This window comes from Cotesia glomerata, linkage group LG3 (assembly GCF_020080835.1).
Source record: "Cotesia glomerata isolate CgM1 linkage group LG3, MPM_Cglom_v2.3, whole genome shotgun sequence".
In the NCBI taxonomy this organism is placed as follows: domain Eukaryota; kingdom Metazoa; phylum Arthropoda; class Insecta; order Hymenoptera; family Braconidae; genus Cotesia; species Cotesia glomerata.
The window spans coordinates 299,502-319,858 of NC_058160.1; the positions used below are offsets into that span (position 1 = coordinate 299,502).

The following is a 20,357-nucleotide window of genomic DNA, read 5'->3' on the forward strand; positions in this document are numbered from 1 at the left end:
GGCGCTTAAAATTGCATTTACGACGTTTTTGAGCTCTTCGAGCTCAAAAATACAATTTATATGTTGTTTTGAGCTCCCCGAGCTCAAAAAGATAACTTTTAAATGCTTTTGAGTTTTTCAAACTCAAAAGTTTGATAGAAGGTTGATAAAACACTATTTTTTGAGTTTTCAAACCGCAATAACTTTTGAATGAATGAACCGATTTTCACGCGGTTGGCGGCATTCGACGCAGTTATTTAAGCCTTAGGAAAAATCTTTAAGTTTAAATTGATCAAACTAGAAATTTCGAAGTAATTCCGAAAAAACACTTTTTTGGGTTTTCTTTCCTGCACGATATCTCTCGAACAAATCAACCGATTTTGACCGGTATAGCGGCGATCGACGTGGTTTTTTAAGGTTAAGAGCTGATTAGTTTTTGGAGTTGATCGATAAAGCCGTTCGAAAGTTATTCCATAAAAACCACTTTTGAAAAAATTTTTTTTTACAATTTTTTTTAGATTTTTCGAAATCTATCGGTCCGAATCGATCCAAATTGTATCCAAAATCTAAGTTTGGACAAGCTCTTTCGAATGGCGCCAACCGCGATCGAATCGGTCGAGCCATTTAAAAGTTATGAGAGGTTTACATACTTACATAAACACACACACACACACACACACACATACAGACATAGTGACACCCTCGCGGGGATAGTCAGGGAAGCTTCCTGTGATCCTTGAACGTCGAGATCTGATGAAAACTCGATTTTTGTAAAACGGGGTAAAACCAATAACTTCCCGATTTTTGAAAATCTGAGATTTTCTTAGCGGGAAGTTAAAAAAGACCACAAAGTTAAATAGTAAAGTTGCGCCCTAGTCCCACGATTATAATACTGTCCCGTAATTTTCTTTATCAATTTAATTAACAGTAAAATTTAAAGAAAACTTCTTTTAGTGTGTGATAAAAATTTTTTTTATGCTTTTTTTGAGATTACTGCTGTAAAATTCCATATTGAAACCATTTTATACTTATTTATTGTTATTTAGCTCTAAAAAAATGCCATCGAAAGCAGTTTTTAGAAAAAACAAACGCAATATTTGTCTGGTTTTAAAATTCCAAATATATCCTGGCCGTTGCTTTGCTTTGTGAGCCAAGTATGCATGAAAAAAAAAACATCGTTACCACTTATAAAATAACAACAGATATATTGTCCTGGAGAATATCCAAGTGGAGATAAAATACACGGGATCTCTAAAATAAAAAAAAAAAATAAAAAAAAAAAAAGTTAAAAAAAGCAATTTAACCCTTGTATCGAGCAGTATTACCGAGTTCAAGAATAGACGGGTATGACTATCAAACTGTTGGAATATGTCCTTAGTAAATCGGTTTCCGATAAATTCCGTCCGAGGTGAGAATAAGTTTTTTTGCTTGTGTACACAAAACTCGATATAAGTTTTGATAACCATTCATGCATATATATCTATGAAGTGTACATACATATATAATGCAAGCCGGTCGATCGGTTCGAAGATCACGGATGTTCCGTAACAAAGCGCTGGTGAAGGGCCAGAACCCGAGGATATGTTTGCTCGAAAAATATCGGTATGTAAACTACATCGAGACTGTTGGTATGGATTTAACCCCCTGTTAGTGTGTGCAGTGTCGACGCGAGCTTAAGCTAAAAAGTAACCAGCCCAGACCAGTCCAGAATGGGACTTTTAAAAAGATACAACCGGAAGATACAGCACGTCTTTGATTGCTTTTCTAAACCCGCTCCTTAGTCTTCTGCAGACTCATTTCTACTTAAAACTATAGAATACTTATACTTATACTCGAGTTTTTCTTTTGTTAACCCTCGCTAGACTACGGCGGATGTACTCTACTCTGCTAGATATCGGCATAAGGACTACCAAACTTTAAACTTTAAACTCTATGTACAATAAACTATGAGGAGGTTAACAGAGGGGAGAATTAAGAGCACTACTCAAACTTTTATTATTTTTAAATCGATTTAATCATTTTTATTTTTTTAATGGAATAAAAATGATATTAATAATTAAAGTCTTGTAACCAGAATTGAACAAAACAATCTTGATTATGTCGCAAAAAATACGGTCGCATAAAACAGGACAATCAAAATAAGCATCTACCAATTACAACAAAATATAAGATGCGTCCAAAAGTAATATAAGGTTAACTAGGTCGTTATCGTTTCTATATGGCTGCATATTTCCCTTTTATCGTCGCACCCCTGCCCCCTCTTTCAACCCAGGGATGATTAACGTACGGGGATAATTACGTTTAGCAGTGTGGTTGAATTCACAGTAGTAGCATTTCTATTGTAATTGACATTGGCTCGAGAGCTCCAGAGATGAATCCAATGAACTTCAACCATATGCTTTCATTTGCACCCTGGTCCCCCGTTTGATCTGCTTAAACAATTACATTATTGACCGTTGCTATTCCATACATCACTTAATTTACATTTAACTCGCTCTAATTTATTATTCACCCGAAAAGCTTCCTTTTTTTATTTTTTTCGCTGGATACCTTTTTCTGTTTGCTCCACACATTTGCATTCATGCCCATTCCCAAAAAACAAAGTTTTAGTTCAAATAAAATTTGGAAATACATCCATTACAATCTTGAAACGTTAGATAAACTTATTTTTAAAGATAATTCCTCTGCAATAATAAAAATGAAGAATGAAAAAAGAAAAATTACCCGATGAACTTTAAAAAAAAAAAGTTGAGAAGCTATCAGATAATTCCCAATTGTTAGTATCATTATCGGTTTATTATTTTATACAGTTATACCGATAATTGCTGTTCGTTAAGAATTCAACGTTGATACTCTCTGGTACTAGCCACGGGTAATTGCAGAGCTCTTTTTACGAAACAATTTAAACTATCGGATCAATGGCTCAGCCTTCCTTCCTTATTACTTCTCTAACTTATTGAATTTCTTAATTGTACACCTTCTATCTCTGTACAGCTGCACTGCACACGAGATAAAAATGAAAAAAAGTTGTAAAGTAATAAACTTTTTTCAGAGTAAAAAAAAAAAAAAAATTTGTAAAAGTATTAATAAATCAAGGAGCATCCAAAGTATTGTAATATATCGTCCTTTGTAAGCAGGGAAAATGAATTATAAATTAATATTTGCCAAGCTGGGAAGAAATTTTCAGCACGGGGTGCATTTAAAACTTGGCTCTTTAGTTTCTATTACAAACTACGGTTAACTTTATCCAATAGCTCTTACCTGGTGGATGCTGAGCCCTAGTAGGCCTTTGTTACTGGTTAGCCTCAAGCTTTCCTCCAAGCCGGTGTTAAATTTTTCTTTTCTTTTCCCACGGTATCTATTGTCTTCTGTGCATTAATAAAATCATTATTTTGATTTTAATTTAAAATAAATAAGCAAATAAAAGTGCGGAGAAAAAAGTAGAGGAGCTACAAATTTGGATTCTTATTCGAGGGAGGACTCAGCTGCAGGAGGAAAAAAATTCAGTATAAATATTATCGAATAAAGTAAATAAGTCACGTAGAGTCTTATAGATACAAACATGACAGCGGAAAATATCTACCGTCTCTGTCTCTGTATAAAGATTTATATAAAGTCGAAAGCCTTGTTACGTCTGGGACGTGTGGCGCACTCTGAGATCTGAGACGACGTTTCGTTCCCAAGCCCAGACAAGTACTTTCAGACAGATGTTATGCGCTATACGCTGAAATACCTAACAATCAAAATAATAAAAACCAACTACCAAAGTAAATTACTTTAAAATAAAAATCCTCTCGTCGGTTGTATATCTACCAACCGGAATTTACGAACCGAATATTTCGAATAATCTCAGTTGAAACTTTATTTTATTTATTTATTATACTAAAAAATATTTTTTAATTAAATAAAATTACTTTGATATTTATTTTTAGTTAATTTTCTAGGGATTTAACTTATTTATCTGATGGAATTTTATAGAAATCTATTTGTTACATTAGTCTTCACATTGGAATTCACCCAGAATTTTACTAGTGCATTCTTTTCAGAGACTCTGCAAATTTTTAGTCGCTTTGAAAAATAAACTTCTATTTTGACAACCGCTTGACCTTTGTCTCTCTGTTCTCATATTTTGGCTCAATTAACTTTCACAAATTCAATAATAAATACTGGAAATTCTTGACTTTAGACATCCTTTGTAAAAAAAATTCCCCGCATTTCAAAATGATCTCATATTAAAAAAAAAAAAAAAAAATATTTCCCGATTCTGCGTTAAAAAAGTTGAAATTACATTATAAAAGCGTCTATTCTGACATGTAAAAGCATTTTATTTATTATTCGGTACTTGAGTGTATCGATAAAAATAGAGCGAGGCTGTAAAGAATTTTAATATTAAATGATTTTAGTCAAAAAAGAATAAAATTGAAAGTCGAGTTTGTGCCGAAGTTGGACCAACAAACAGAGTTTTAATAAACAGTTCTCAAGGAATAATATTCCCAAAACAAAAAGAAAAAAAAAACAGACTGACAATAGAGCAAAAAAATAAGACCGACATCAATTCTGGTCTCTTTGAAGACCAAAATAAAAAACCCGAGCGTTGGTTGGCTAACAAAAGGACTACTCAACGGGCGTAAAGCTGGAACTTGAATGGTTATTAAACGTTATACACCCAGCAACAGCATACCCGGTGGATCTTGTACGTGTTTTCTCCCAGACAAGATGTACACACCAAAGAAATTCTCTCCGGTGACGTCAAACAATGGGTCATCATCCTTCCTAGCATCAAATTACGTGTATGCTCGTGTGTGTCCTCTCAGCTCCCACCCATTCCCGTTTTTCTTTGACACTATTGTCTCCTCATCTATTATTCAAGTCCTCTAAATCTTCAAAGACTTTTTTAATAACGATTTGTGTATATCACGCATGCTAGATGAGCAAATTCGGTCCAACAACTCTTCTTCGCCCTGGTGCCCAATTTTGAAATTAAATTCCTGTCGGAAGAAATGATTTTTCTCTCTACAGTATACTTTCAATATGAAAAAAATTAAACTTTTAAAATTACTTATGGTGTGTTGACCCTCTTAGCGTTGAAGTCTGAAATTAAAATCTAAAACAATTACAATTATAATTAATAATAACAAGTTATAATTTGAAGCATGTCCTCTTTTGAAAATTTGAAGGGAAATAAATTTTTTGCTGTTGGTGAACTTAAAATGGGATTTGGATTCGCTTTCATCGTCACGAGGAAATGATTTTTCCTTCCTGGTTCTCAGCGTCCCTTGTCTAGCGGGTGATGGCGAGGCAGGATCGTTTGTAAGCGTCGACGTGAAGGAAGAGACCGAGAGGAGCACAATCTACGAATGGCCCGGTGACAGCTCGGAAGAAATGGTTCCTGGCAGCTCGAGAACCACTACAGTAGAACAGCAAAACTGCCAGCCAGGAAGAAGGCACGAGAGTACTCGGGAAACAAAAATGCCACGTCTGATGTGGAAAAAAAACTAAAATGGAGAAGATAAAAATAACGATAAAGATGGAGGATAAAAGCGTATGTAGTAGGTAGTAGGTAGCTTCTGTCATCATCGTGAACGTCTGCGTCTACTTTTGTTGTGCTTGGTGAGTGTCTGATGCACTGCACTCTTCGAAACCAGCTTGAAGCTCTAACTCCAACTAGCTTGCTCAGTTTGCCAGGATTATCAAGAATGTGCAGGAGTATCAAGGTAATGGTGGAACTAGACTAGCTCCAGATATAACTTCAGATATACACTACGAGTGAGGCACCGTGAAAGTCGGAAATTAAAGGAAAATGGATAGGAGAAGAAGAAGGATATGTAATGTCAGAGAAAAGAATATGACAGTGACGAGGTATGCCGTTGAAATGTACACAATTGGCAATTCCCGTGTACACTACCAGTGAAGTTGAATCAACGTGGCGTTGATTTCTTTGATATCTCGAGTTATTGTTGGAAATATAGTTATTGCCCGTGGAAATATTGTGGAGTATACTATACACACTCCACATCGAGATTTCCACTGGAATATCTGTCGAGCTGAGTTGTGTATCGAACGAAAAACGGATTACTGGTCCACGTCAACGTGCACTGTTGAAATTGTCCCAACAAAAACGCGAATCACGAGCTTTCTGAATTTTTAACTTTTTCAGATGAATTTATGATTGAAAGAGGTAACAAATTTAGATGGAAAATCCTATTTTTTGCTTCTTGATTTTAAAAATAGCAAGTTTGTGATTTCAATCTCATTTTTAGAGTAAAATATTGTTCACAAAATTTAAGATGTTCTAAAAAAGACCGTTCTGAAACAAACCTTAAAATCATTAGTTCGAGAGATGAACATCGCCATATTGAACTTTTGTTATTTCCAAATTTCACTTATTTGCTACAAATAAGAGCTTAAAAAGTTAAGATAACTATTGATTATTGCTATATTTCAATTTTGTTTTTTTGTTTTCAATGAACTCCTGAAGGGTAGGCTTTAGTTATTTAATAAAAAGTTGTCCAAGTAGTATATAGACGTATATATTTATTTATATACACAGAGTAATGTCATTACCGTGAGGGTGAAGGCTGAAAGCTCTCGCCAGAAAAAAAAAAAAAAAAAAAAAAGAACAAAAGACTATAACCCGGGCGTTAAAACGGCACATGGGGATAATGAAAGTAAATAAAGCTCTAAACAGCATGTGGAGTATGATTAGTTTGGGGATAATAAAAAAAGTTTCGGTGGCTTCAGAGATCGAAAGTTCCCGGCGAAAATTACCGAGCTAAGTAGAAACTGGTAAGTGGAAACGCCGTCGGAACTACGGAAAATTTTCTTCGCTGAACAAAGTTAAAAAATAATGATAATGATAATAGAAACAATGACCATTCCTATAATAATTATACTTTATGAGTGTAAAAAAGTAAGAAAAGAAAAACCTCAAACGGTTTAGAGCTGTAATATTTTTTTATTTTACCATTAACTCTTATTTGAAATCTAAAAAATTAAATATGGACATATATGACCACATCAAAAAAGTTTTCCAATCTGGAAAGGAAAAATATTGTTTTTCACGGACACAAAGCTAGAGTTTACAGTGAAGGACTGTAACGTATGCTGATGAAGTGTAAATGTCTAGCGAGAATTTGTATGCGCATGCAGGGCCGGAGTTATTCGAGGTTGAAATGACGTAGCTTTATGGGTTAAATCTTGTTATAATTTGAGCGCCCGCGGCAGTCCGGCAAAGGTTGTTATGTTACACATAACGCGGTATGTTCAATGCCAGCCGATTGAAATCTAATTGAAGCTCTCTATCCAACTATAATACAAGCTATAAGCTACAACCAATCCTCCAATCCTCCTGGCCACATTTCATATCCGCGTATGCGTTACTATCTCCCGGCCACACATGTGATATGTGAATATGTATATCCATGTGTCTATGTGTCTGCTGACATCGGTTTGCCGGATAGACGCTGATAGTTCGATGTATGGATCTATGAATGTATTAATGTATGAATGCCGTGTTGGGGGAGGAGATCCTGGCGGTTGTCAATTCAATTCAAAATCGAGAACTAGGACGTCGGGAAATTGCTACTAAATCGCTCTCTATCACCAGACGACTATTATTCTATTCATATTTATATATAAATATATTTATACGGACCTTTTTTTTTTTTAAATTTTCAATTTCCGCAAGTTCTATTGCTGAATTTCATATTAATCATTTTGAATAATTTTTTATTTATTACACCGAGAGAAATGCGAAATTTTTTTTTGTTGTTGCCAATTTTAAAATACGAACCATTGCACTTGATTTTTTTACAATAATAAAAAAATTTATTCACAGTTAATAAATTTATTTATCATTTATAATTTATTGTTTTTTCTTTATTAATCAATAATTTCTCTAATGGAAGCAACAAATTTCCTACAAAACAAGTCTCGAGACAGAAAAGAAAAATATAAATAAAAAGAAAGGATTGATCGAAGGAGCCAACGATTGACCGTTGATAAACGAGAAGACAACCGAATTAGCGAAGATTAAAAGTTTATCGTCAAGCAGGAGCGACAGAAGGTGACGCTGAGTGAGCGAAGGCCCAAGTGATGGAGCGCGAGTTTTGCCAGACGTACAGAGAAGAACGGCTGGCTACGTGGGCAGTAAATGTGTCTCGGCATTCAGCCTCGGACAAATTAGCTTGGTCGAGGGAATCGAGCCGCCCTTTCCATTTCTATTCCCTCTACATCACTCGAAGATCAAACCCCTTCTTCTTAGAGATTGACCATTTTTTCTTCAGCTAGAGTAATAAATTTTTCATCATATCTACGTCACAGAGCACGAAATTCCCTTCAAAATGAATACCCACAATCCTGTATTCGAGAATCTCTTGTCATATGTATCATGTGTGCCACATATGTGATCTCAGAGCTCACATATGTAATAAATACGTGTGGGTACTCTCATTCTTCAGGAAATTTTCTGCACAATTCAAAAAATCATAAGCCGACTTTGTGAAAGTAATCGTAAAAAAAAAAATTCGGGTTTTAGAGACATGGAAATAATAAAAGCGTGATTAATTCTTCATACAAAAATCCCGAAGCTATATAAAACTTTTTACCTTCGATATTTTCGTAACCAAGTTTTCGATTATTTTTATTTTTCGAGAGTTTGGTTAAAAATGTCGAGAGCTGATGAATTTCAAAAGTAAAACTAAAGCTTTGACTATTCAGTTGAGACTCACGTGGTCCTGCCGAAAGTTTTTTAAAAAAAAATAAACTTTTTGTTTTTACCGAATTCTCTGTCTCGATTTTCTGTCGGTCGAGTGTTTTGCATTTTCGAGTAATTTCGAGAGCCAGATAAAGAGAGAACGATAAAGAACAAGCGCAATTTTCTCCGGGCCACGGCTTCATATTTTCATTCACACCACCAATCTCGTTCTCTTCTGTCTCTCTTCTGCGATCACTCACACCTCTTTATTGAGTTGAGCGGAAATTGGTGTGCGTTGTGGGACACAGCACCAAACTACAGACATACTAGAGGATAGAGGATAGAGGAGGTGTAGAGAATGAATTCATCGAGTTTAAAGTTATTTGTATGTACGTGTGCGTTTGTTGGAGGTTCGAGCAGCTTACGCCTCGATGATTTCAATCCGTTTCGTGATGAAGCCAAGCCCCGGGGCGAAAGATCGTTTCGAAACAGGCTGAGCATGTCGGCTGAGTTTGCGATTCACTTTTCCGGAACAACCTCCATTTTTTAAATACTGAATCATACTCCGATCGCAGCAAGACCACTAATCACTTGGTCAATTATTTTTTTTTTTTCTAATTGAAACGTTAAAAATTGAAACAAATTTGATTAAATCTAGACAATTATTGAGATCTCGTCAAAAAATTTTATTTACAATTTTTTATACACGTCAGTGTTGAAATAATAACGTTTACAATTTTTTAATTGCTTTTAAGAATTTTATCTGTCGTTAAATGTCTGATTTTGCCGTATGAGAAAATTATTTTGGAGAGGATAGATTCAACTGATGTAAAATTTATCGGTTGGAGGAAGCCATTTTACGAGTGACAAGACGAGTCAACGGGTTAAATCGGCAGGAACCAATCGACTACAGATCGTTTTCGATCGCCATTCAACTTATTGGCTCTGTATTTTCTCCTCCCATATAGGTATACTCTAAAAAGTGCTTTCCGATCCGATTACGTGGTCTTCCTCATCGTTCCTGTTTCGCAATGCCGGAAATGAATCGCTTCGAGAATTTCCCCTTACCTTCCCCTATATATATTTCTATATATGTATATACGCGGGTATGAATGTGACTTGTCGAACAAAAGAGACAAGAATAAAGAAAATTCTAGCGAGACATCCATTCCCGATACATCTACAACATCCACAGTCGTCGAAAATCGAACGGAAAAAATCTATCGAAAATGAACCCTGGTAAACCACCGGAAAGTCTAGACTATTTTTTCGCATACTCATTTAAAGTTTTTCATTTTTTTTTCCAACAAACATATTGACGCTGAAAATATTTATGATAATTATTTTTAACTTTTTTAATATTAAAAATACCAACCAGTAATTTTTCGTTAATTCACTAGTAAATTTTTTCCAACAATTAAAATATTCAAATGAAATTAATTAAGCGTAAAAACCAACAATTCGCCAAAATAAAATGTTTTTACAGCGATATAACATTTTTAATTAGCAATTAGAAGTCTAACACATTAATTTCCGTTTGGTCGGGTGGATTGCGATGAGCAGGGCCGACAGTAAATGCAAATAGGTTTTCAGTACACCAGGTACTGTGCAGTTCCAGGCCAATTGATTGAATTGACTCCGTATTCGCGTATAAATTCGTTTCTCTCTCCCAGTGTACCCTATATTTTCTCCCTCTCTCTCTCTTTGTCCACCCTTTAAATTTTCTCCTGACCGCTCTGTACTATACTGTACTGTCCCCTTCATATATATAAATATATATAGATATATAGACTCCCAACTGCCTAACCAAGTATATATTTGTGCTATAGCTCATATACGTCCTCTGGACAATTGTATATTTACGGTTGCCAGCGTCACATAAATGCAAGTGAATTCTGTGGAAAGTAGGTGTACACTTGCGTCACGAATACAAGAGACGGGGCTGGAAGGGGGTCGTGAAAAGGGAATATATAGTGGCGCGAAGTGGAATGGGTTGAGTTTTCCGTGAAACGCAAAACCAATGGAATGTATGTGGATGAATGCGAAACCTATTGGAGCGTGCAATTGTATCCTAGTTGAAACCTACTATAATAATGCTTGTTTCCTGTTTGCGGAATACTTTGTGGTCAAAATCTCCTCTGTTGGCATCTATTAGGAAGTCAATATTACCCATAAAACACTTTTCCGTTTTCCTATGTGCTCTTTAATATATTATTTAACGCTGAAATGTTTCCGCGAGGCTGGAGATTTTTTTAAAATTCGCGGACGAGCGAGTGGTGAATTTTAACACTTTCACTAATGGACAGTGGTTTGGGTTTTTGTCGAACAGAGTGACAGAAAATTTTGGATTTTTTAGAGATAATAACTTTTTACATTTGTTTCTATTTGTATAGTAGAGATTTGGGAATTCGATGCGGGTTTTGCTGTAAAGGATCTAATTAATGCGCGGTTTTGTTTTATCAATTGGAATTTGGTGTAACCAAATAATTAGTTAACTATGCAGTAATTCGATTCAGTAGAATTTGGTTGGGTGTCGAGTACTATTTTTAGTTCGTGATAAAAGTATTTTATTGAAGAATAAAAATTTTTTATAATAAAAAAAAATCTCTAAATCTCATTTGTATGAACTGAAATATTTAAAATCGTAAAATTGAAAAATCATCAAAAGTTCAACAAAATTTCCAATAATGTAATTAAATATTATAATGTCCCAATGGAGAAAAAAAAAAAAAAAAAAAAAAAAAAAAAGGGAGAATAATTGAAAAATCAATGTTTCATGAAGCGAGGATTTAACATAATTATGAAAGAAATTTTATTAATTAGCAAGACCTGTATGGACACAGGGAAAACGAATACGCTATTAAATGAAAACTAATAAGAAGAGTAATTGCATTGCGGAAAATATAATTATAATTATAAAAGTTTCACATGAATTAGGACGACGAGAAAACCGGGAGGGTGAAAAGGAAAGGTATAAGTACAATTTGAAATGTCAGGATAATTATTGTCTGCAGATGTGAATGCACAGCTTACAGAACGGAATATCCTAGGAAAGTTCAGATAATGGGAGTTTTAGAGCAAGTGGAATTAGATATAAACTGAGAGTCTTCAATTATCAGACCTCAAATGGCAGGAACAGCTAGACAACTAAACATAACAGGACAGATTTTGTTTTTAACCTCGTTATTACGTGGGACAGAACAGAGTAGAGGCTGGAGTTAAATGTCGAGCACTAGATTTAGTAGCTGGAAGAGTATGATGGAAACAACGAGTTTCTCAGCAGAGAAAATGCGTCGAGAGCCGCTTTAATATCTCCGGAGTAGAAGCTCTGCATCCCTTGTTATACGATAATTCCTTTTGATGATTCTACAAATTTGCGCCGCTCTACTTCTATTTTCTCCATACTTGGTTATCTCGCTTCTGTTTCTTTTTCGTTTGTTCTTCCCACACGCGCTCGAATCATCAAAACTGCTACGGCTAAACTCACATCAACCACTTGAGACTTCACGACCTTACAACGTATTCAAATTAGTTACCAGCTGGTCCGGCTCCGGCAAGTCCGACTACGATGGAATTTAAAATTTCATTTTAAACTCTTGTTTTTTCGGCCTTTTGCTATGGCTTCATAAAGTGCACTTTAAAAGAAACACCTCTTTTTTGACCAGTGAATTTACATGCTGCTGAGATTTAGTAGAAGATTGTTTTTTTCTTTTTTTAGATATACTTGTCATGGTAAAATATTTCGTTTGATGGTTACTAATTTAGTCCTAAAAATATTTACTACTAAATTAATAAATTTATGAATTCCTCGACACTTACCAAGTTCTTCTACCGATGTACAGAAAACAGCCGTTCAATAAAAATAAAAAAAGTTCCCCACGAAGCTCAAGTTAACGAGAAAATGACACCAGACTATAAATGTTAGCAAACAAGTATAATTAAATAGTAATAAGTAGAATAGCCCATTAAGTCAGACAAGTTTTTGCGGTTCCTGAGAACTAATGGAGACATAAAACTAATCCTTTAGCACAGGAGGAGCTCTCAAAATGAAAACCGATGGAAGAGGGAATTAACTGGTGTCTTTCATCATTCCATATTCTCTTGCATTCCACATTTTCGTCTTTTCACTATACAGCAGCTCGTTAGCGCTTGCCACTTCACCAAAAAACTCTCAAAGACCTCCTCAAACAATATTTGCCCAAATATTAAACTTTTTCCGGAGCGACTTCACCATCAAAGCCGAAAAAGTAAAGCCAGAAAAAGTCAAAGCTGAACCTTGAAATCCTGGTGTTATTTTTTAGTGAATTCAAATTTAGCTCCTCGCCGTCTAATCCACTTTAGAGGATTCAGTCTGATGTACCTCGGCACGCTACAAATCCTTGTTAACATCAAAGGTGATTATTCGAGACACCGGAACGGCGAAAGGCTTAGAAAGAGGAGGTGACGGGCGTGACTGAGGAGGTGTAACGTGTTTCGTAAAGAGATAAATCAGGTGTCAGAATAAAGATTCAAGTTTTCGGTGTGAGATCAAGGGAGAGGCGACATGACGAGTGAGTGGAGCCGTGATGATCTCAGGAGCTCGCGTCGCATTAAATTAGAGGTAAGCATGTCGTGTGGATGTTGCCAGCTTTGCAGCTTTCGAGCCTGATCCTGTCCCCATCCCTTGCTCCTGGTCCTTGATCTCCTCGACGAGGAACTCCATGTTGGATGTTGGATGTTGATGCTACCAGTGGCCTTGATACAACTATTATACATCTATGCATGCCTCGCGCTCACTATTCCAGGCATCTAGGCCCCGGGGGGCACCTCTAATGCGATTTGCAAGCGTTATCAAGGAACAAACATGAGCTACGAGACATTTGGATACTGCTACTGGGTGTCTCATGACGCTCTATGCACATTTGCATAAACACGACCAGGCTCTATTGTTCAGCTTCTTTTGTCATTGAAGGAAAGGCCTCTTGCATTTCCCTTGGACCTTTGATCTGTCAATATCCTATTAATTAGGATATTGTTGTTTGATCTTCCATATTTTACCCATGAGCCTAAAATTGAAAAATTATTATTTAATTTTTCAAATATAATAACTATCAACTCACTTCTTCTCCTAGAGAAGTAACGACAAGAATAAAATTTTCCACATGAATATTAACTTAACGATAAATAATTCACAGGTTAATATTTTTTTCATGGATAAAATTTATATTCGATAATACTATTTTCGACGCGATAAAATTTTAACACCGTTCAATGTTTCATAAACTTAAACATCTTCCAGATGCATTTCAATTCTGTCTACATCAGAATTCGCGAGATGCATAAAATAGTTGTCAAAAATTAACAATCAGTTATTTCAGAGAAATAAGAAAACTCAATCGTGTTGAATTATTTTTGAATAACACTCAGAATAATTAAATAGTTTTTTTATCCGTAAAATACAAAAATACTCATTATCAAAAATAAAAATAAAATTAACGCGTTATTATTATTAAAATATTACCTCTTGCAGCAGCTGAATTCTTTTTAGAAATTACACTCTGAGTAAAAAAAAAAGTCTTCACGTTCCAGTCGGGGATTACCAATTTTTTACAATTAGAACATCCACATTTTATTCTCTGCATGTCAAACAGCATCTATATAACGAAGATCGCGAATGTATACATAGTATACCAGATTATAAGATTTATTCTGGATAAAATAACTATTTTCATCTTTTAAACTCTAAAAAAACTATAAATAAATCCAGTGGAATCCTTCAGAGCAAAAAGGGGAAAATTTTGGTACGGAAAAGAGGATCTCTGGGAATTTTCCAACATACTTCGGCGCCATTTAAAGCCCAAAGATTAACCGAACAGCAATGTGCAACCAAAGAACGAAGTGAAGTGTCGAAATAGAAGACTCAGAAAGAAAAAAATAAAATATTTTGGGATTTCGTAAAAGTTTGATAAAAAGGTCACGCCGTAACTTCTTAAGACGCAGAAAGGTTTGCGGTTAGCGGATAGGAGCCCACTCCAGCTTTTCCGAGTCTGTCTCAGAATTTATATATATAATAGTGCCGAAAGCTGCTTATACGGTTTCTATAGTTCTGTCTATTCCTCGTATCGCATCGACGTACATTCCTTCCTCGTTGCTAACCTACCATCATGGAAGTGGGGCTGTTAAATCCGGACATCTCCAATTCAAACAAGATTTCCACTCATGTTTTTCGAAATATCTTGTACCAATGGTGCTCGACAGCTCATGGACAACCTCGTAAATCCTTTTGAGCTTATAATGCCATCGCGGAATGCCCGTTCAGAAATAAAACAGATTGATATAAATCCAAACATACTTCTGTAATTTTTTTTTTTTTTTTATCAGTGTGGTAGATAATTTTTTTATTGAGAATAATGATGATCTATATGCAGAGTTATGACTTTAAATATTTTTTCTAAAAACTTTAAGCTGCTTAAATTAAACATATTTTGAATGGAATAAAAAAAAAATATTATATTTATCCAGTAAATTATTTATTGCTTGACTGTAATGTTCCTATTTGTATGAAATATTTTTGAAAATACAAGGGAGCTTGTGAAATTTAACTAATATTTAATTTAAATGTAAATTTGTTCAAGTGTTGGTTGCATAATTTTATCGGCTCATATTTTAGCAAAAAGGCTTTATGTTGAATAAATATATAAAAAAGAGGATTTGTATAAATATACTATGTACAATATAAATAGTAGATATAGATAGGGGATATTTAATTGTAATACATGTTGGAGTATTTCACGCGGGGAACTGTTCGCGTAAATTATTAATGATACGGTTACTTGGTTCAAAGGTTGGAAGGGGAGGAATTTATTTGATAAATCCAGGAGAGAAAAAAATCCTCGAGTATTTTTTCAATTTTATTGAGAGGGGTTTCGAAATAAATATACGGAAGAACAAAAGTTCCTTTCCCGTCAGTATAAAGTGAGTTTACGAATTGAATATTTTTAAATAAAGTTCGAATGGGAAATTCGACCGTAAATTGGGGATCAAAATTTTGTTTCACATTCAAAAAATGTTTTTTTTTTTTAATTAGTTAAAAAAAGGATTTAATTTTTTTGATATTTGGCATCTAAAACACTTATTACTGTAAAAATAAATTTTATAATTAATCCTTAAAATTTCGGGCCATCGTCAAAGCTCATTAATAATCAAATAAAAGTTAAAAAAATAAATAATCTTCTTAGCTAAGCTAAACTAAGTCCATGAAAGCGGTTATTAATAATTACTCACAATAAATAATTGATTTAGTTGAATAATCGATGCATACAGCGCTCTGGATCTCTGGAGAATATCAAAGTGGCTGTCAATAGGGTGCCTCCCGTGATCCTTACCCCAGAGATGAGCGTGTCCCCAGGACATAATCCTCCCCCTCCTCTTTCTCCTGCTTTATCTCCACGACGGGATAGAAACTTAGTATTAGGTTAGCGTACGTGCTGGAACAGTGTGGCTGGAAAAGACCGATGGTGCTTGTTCCGAACACGTGTTATCCCACGTAGCTAGCGTTTGACTTGACAAACAGTGAATAACCAAGTGAACAAAACTTAAAAGCTACTTAAAATATTTCAAAAGTGTCTTATGCTTCCGAATTTTCCAGAGCATTTTATATGATTTTTACCAAAAAACTTTCATCCAATTGCTAATTTAATTATAAAAAGCTAAAAAATAAAAAAAGTGACTACTATATTTCCAGTAATAGGATCTTCACACTCGCCCTTATCTCCGGATGGAATTAAAACCAAAGATAAGGCGAGCAAAAAAATTTTAAGCAGGAGCGTGCCAGGATGGTACGTGATTTGCGTGTCTCGGCTCTGTAAATCGGTTTCATTGTCGACAGAGACATTAATGTCACTGCTGCATGTCTGGAAGTCTGAAAAAAAATAAATATATATATATATATATATATATATATATATATATATATATATATATATATAAATTGCTGGATAAACCAGGTGTCGGGTCTGTTTACTTATCCTTATACTTTTATACTTATTTAATTCACTCCATTCTGTTGTCGATTCTATTTTACTGTCAATGCTAAGTGATTTCGATTCGGATCCTCATTATTACCCTCTGCGTCGGCATTCTACAACCAGATCGATATCTTGCCACTTTTTTACCGACTGGTGATTACCGAGATTCTATCGGGCAGCTGATCTGTTGGCAGAGTGTCGCGTACATTATTTATGGAGCTTTTAATACAATACAAATCGTTAAATCACTAGTACAGAGGCATGACACGTTTTAATGACTGTATTGCGTGACTTTTACTCCTGTCATTTCATTTCAATCCATCGTGTCTGTTTTTATTAAGCCGTAATTCTATACATTAGCGTTGGGGCCAGATCTTGCAACTTGCTCTTTTTAATGACTTTTTACTTTAGAACTAACAGTCATTTGTTTTTGAACTTTGATTTTATGGAAAAGCTCGAGTGAACTTTTTTGATTCTCGAAGGAATTGATTATTCATGCAGGTCAAAGATTTTGAGGTTATTGACTCTGACGGCAGCTTTTAACTGTAGCTAATTGCAAAATGGATTACTTTGGCTTCAGTAAATTGAAAATTTTAGTTAATTATGGGCGTTAAGGGTCAAGTTACAGCGTTCTTGTCTTCATTTCAGTAATTGGCATGATTCGGAGTGTATTAAAAGTGATTCGAAATTGAATCGTTTATTTGAGAAACCCCATAAGTCATATGGGGTTTCCGTATGACGTATGGGGTTTCTCAAATGAATGATTCAATTGTAATTGATAGCTTTTATTCTTACTTTGGATATTTTAAGTTTGAAAGTAATAATAGAGGATTTACATTGATCCTGTCATTCAATCTTTATGTTTCAAAAATTTTGAAGTTTTATAAAAGAAAATTTTTAGTATTAACAAACGCTGGAGACTTGACAAGCATGTATGTCGAACAATTATTCATTATTTACGATTTAAATTTCTATCCTTTTGCAAAAAATCTACCCGAGTCAGAACAACAAAACATGAAAGCAAGAAAGCACAAAAAGCTATGACTGATGGGACGAGGATGAGGAACGAGTAAAAGCCCAAGTTCAAGGGATGTTTTGAAAACTTAGACAAAAAGTATGATAATAACAACAGTAACAAGTAAAAATTTACATGACAATCGTGGCTAGAAATAATTACGTGAAAAATTTTAAAGAAAAAAGATAGATAAAAAATAGTGAGGACTTCCGGAAGCAACATGCAGATATTCTTCCATACATTTATATTTTTTTATAAACGCACTATGTATATATGTATGCGTGTGGATGTATGTAATGTATATAAGGGAGCTTTAATAGGGGAGGAAGGGATTGAGGTTGAGGTTGAGGGGGTCGAGGACACAAAAGAATGAGGTTCGGTGCCGGAATTAAAGTACCAAACTAAAAGTAGTAGTACAGTATCGCGGGTGTCTAAAGGATGATAAAGACAGAAAAATTTCCTGTTTACACAAGAGGCAAATGCCTGAAAAAAAAATAAAAATAGAAATAAAAAATGAGTAAAAAGCAAGCAAAGAGTAAAAAGTTTTAAAATCGTTGCCTACTCTTTATCTTCTCGAAAAGGGAAAAAAGTTCGCCTGGGAGCGGAAGTTGCTGTGCATTGAAATAAATAAAGATGTGGCCGCAAGTGCGTTTTGTGGTACTGCTCTCTACTCTTCCATAAGATATAAACTATCGCTACTTTCATTAGTAAAATGAGCGGAAACCGGTGTTGGTACTTTGGAGTGTGCATTTTCGGACAAAAGTAATGTGAAAAACAAAAGACTAAAGAGAAAATTAAAAGCCGTCGAATCAATGGATTTCATTTTGTTGTGAAAGTACTATCATCTTATTCGTGTCTAGAGATATTGAAAACTTGGAATGGAAATTTGGAGTGGGGAGGTGTCACGTTGCGAGTTCTATACGCCCGGAGCGTCGAAATGTTCACATGACTTTCTATATTGGTTGCAAACACCTCGCGTGATCTCCTGGATACGAAACAGTCACATTCAATTGCACACTTTCTGATATATATTATATAATATGCTGCAGGTGGATTTTGGATCTGTGTAAGTCTCGCTTGAATCTTTCTTTGATCAATTTTCTCGCGTTGTCTCACGGGGATTATTGCTTTTTTTTTTTTTTAGAGAGAGAGAGAGAGATGTGATATTTTGATAACCTTGATTTGAGACGAGCTTGACGGAAATTATTTTTGAATTACGCAATTTCATTTTAAAATTTTCATCATTTTAAATCTTAATAAATCTCATCAACATAATAAAGCCTAAAAGTTCATTTATTTAAAAAACAATTATAGAATGAACTTTTAGCACATTTTATCTTCGTAAATCCTTTAAATTTAGTGAAGTTTAGTTAAAGAAATGAAAGCAAAAAAAAAAGATGGAGCTCTTCTTAAAGCATTCAAAGCTTAAAAAAATAATCCACCTCAATTTTGACGTTAAAGGGCGTATTAAATCTACTTAACAATTCAACTGAGCATAAGGCATTTACATTAAGAGGCCAGGTCAGGAGCTGAAAAGATTGACAAAACATACCCCGAGAAGTATAAGTATAAGAAGCACAGAAGAAGATAAAGTGGGAACACACCGGTGAAGTATGTACTTGGATTCCGTTCTAAACTCAGAAGCTCTTCCATACACAACCAAAAACCGACAACCGACAACCGACAACTTGTGCCAGTGTACGTGGATCATTACTTAGTTAATTAAACGAACTTTGGTATCTACTTCCTGAGAGCTGACGCAATTAAACGAACCCTTTGAAATGTAATACCGCCTTACTTTAAACTGCGATTACTGCGACATTAACTTGGCGTAAGTACGACATCACTGCTTCCTCACCTGTCTTACTTGTTTTATTGCGCCCTTATTTATTATCATTATTTTATAATAGTTATTCCTTTTGATTTTATAGAAAAGTTCCTGAAAAATGAGTAACAACAAACTTTTTGAGATATATGAGAAGAGATTTTTTGAAAAAATTTAATTACTATTATTATTATTGAATTCCCTAGTAGAAATGAAAGTTTTTAGCCAGTAACTGGCCAGTTTTACTAGACTTAAACCAGTAACTGGCCAGTGTAATATCCAGTTTCTGTCTAGTAACTGGCCAGTTTTACTAGAGATCTAACAAAACATTATGGCGGCTTTAGTGAAACTGTCAGTTTCGAATTCTGAGGTTATTAGGCGTTATTAAAATTGTCAAATAAATTCAAAATAATGTTTAATAAACGATATGATATAAAAAAGTTTCATTTATGTGTACATTATAAAATAGATAACATCATTAGTCTGATAGACTAATAATAAATCTAACAATAGAATAAGAAAATAATTATTTTGAATTGGAGATTTGTTTTTAATGCCCACAGTCGCAATTTATATATTGTGTCATTTTTTTTCACTGTATCCATTTTGAAATATATACTGGAAATTATTTACACGTTAATAAACACTAATTTTGATTGATTTATACTGTTTTTTAATAATAATAATTACAATAATGATGCGTACAGGTTAACAAAAAAAATAAACAAACATACACACACTAGTAAAGATACACTGTCGGTGTAACTAATGTTTATGACTTAGTTGTAGGTGGCGCGATTTCAAGTTTTTACTCGATATCACTGGCCAGTTACTGGT

The 20,357-nt window shown here is 34.5% G+C and overlaps 1 protein-coding gene across 3 annotated transcripts in view; it reads left to right on the forward strand.

Annotated features, from left to right (window-relative positions):
* LOC123262259 (beta-1-syntrophin) overlaps positions 1-20,357 on the forward strand; it is a 126,377-nt gene that overhangs the window by 86,701 nt on the left and 19,319 nt on the right. The gene's annotated exons all lie outside the window — the stretch shown is intronic.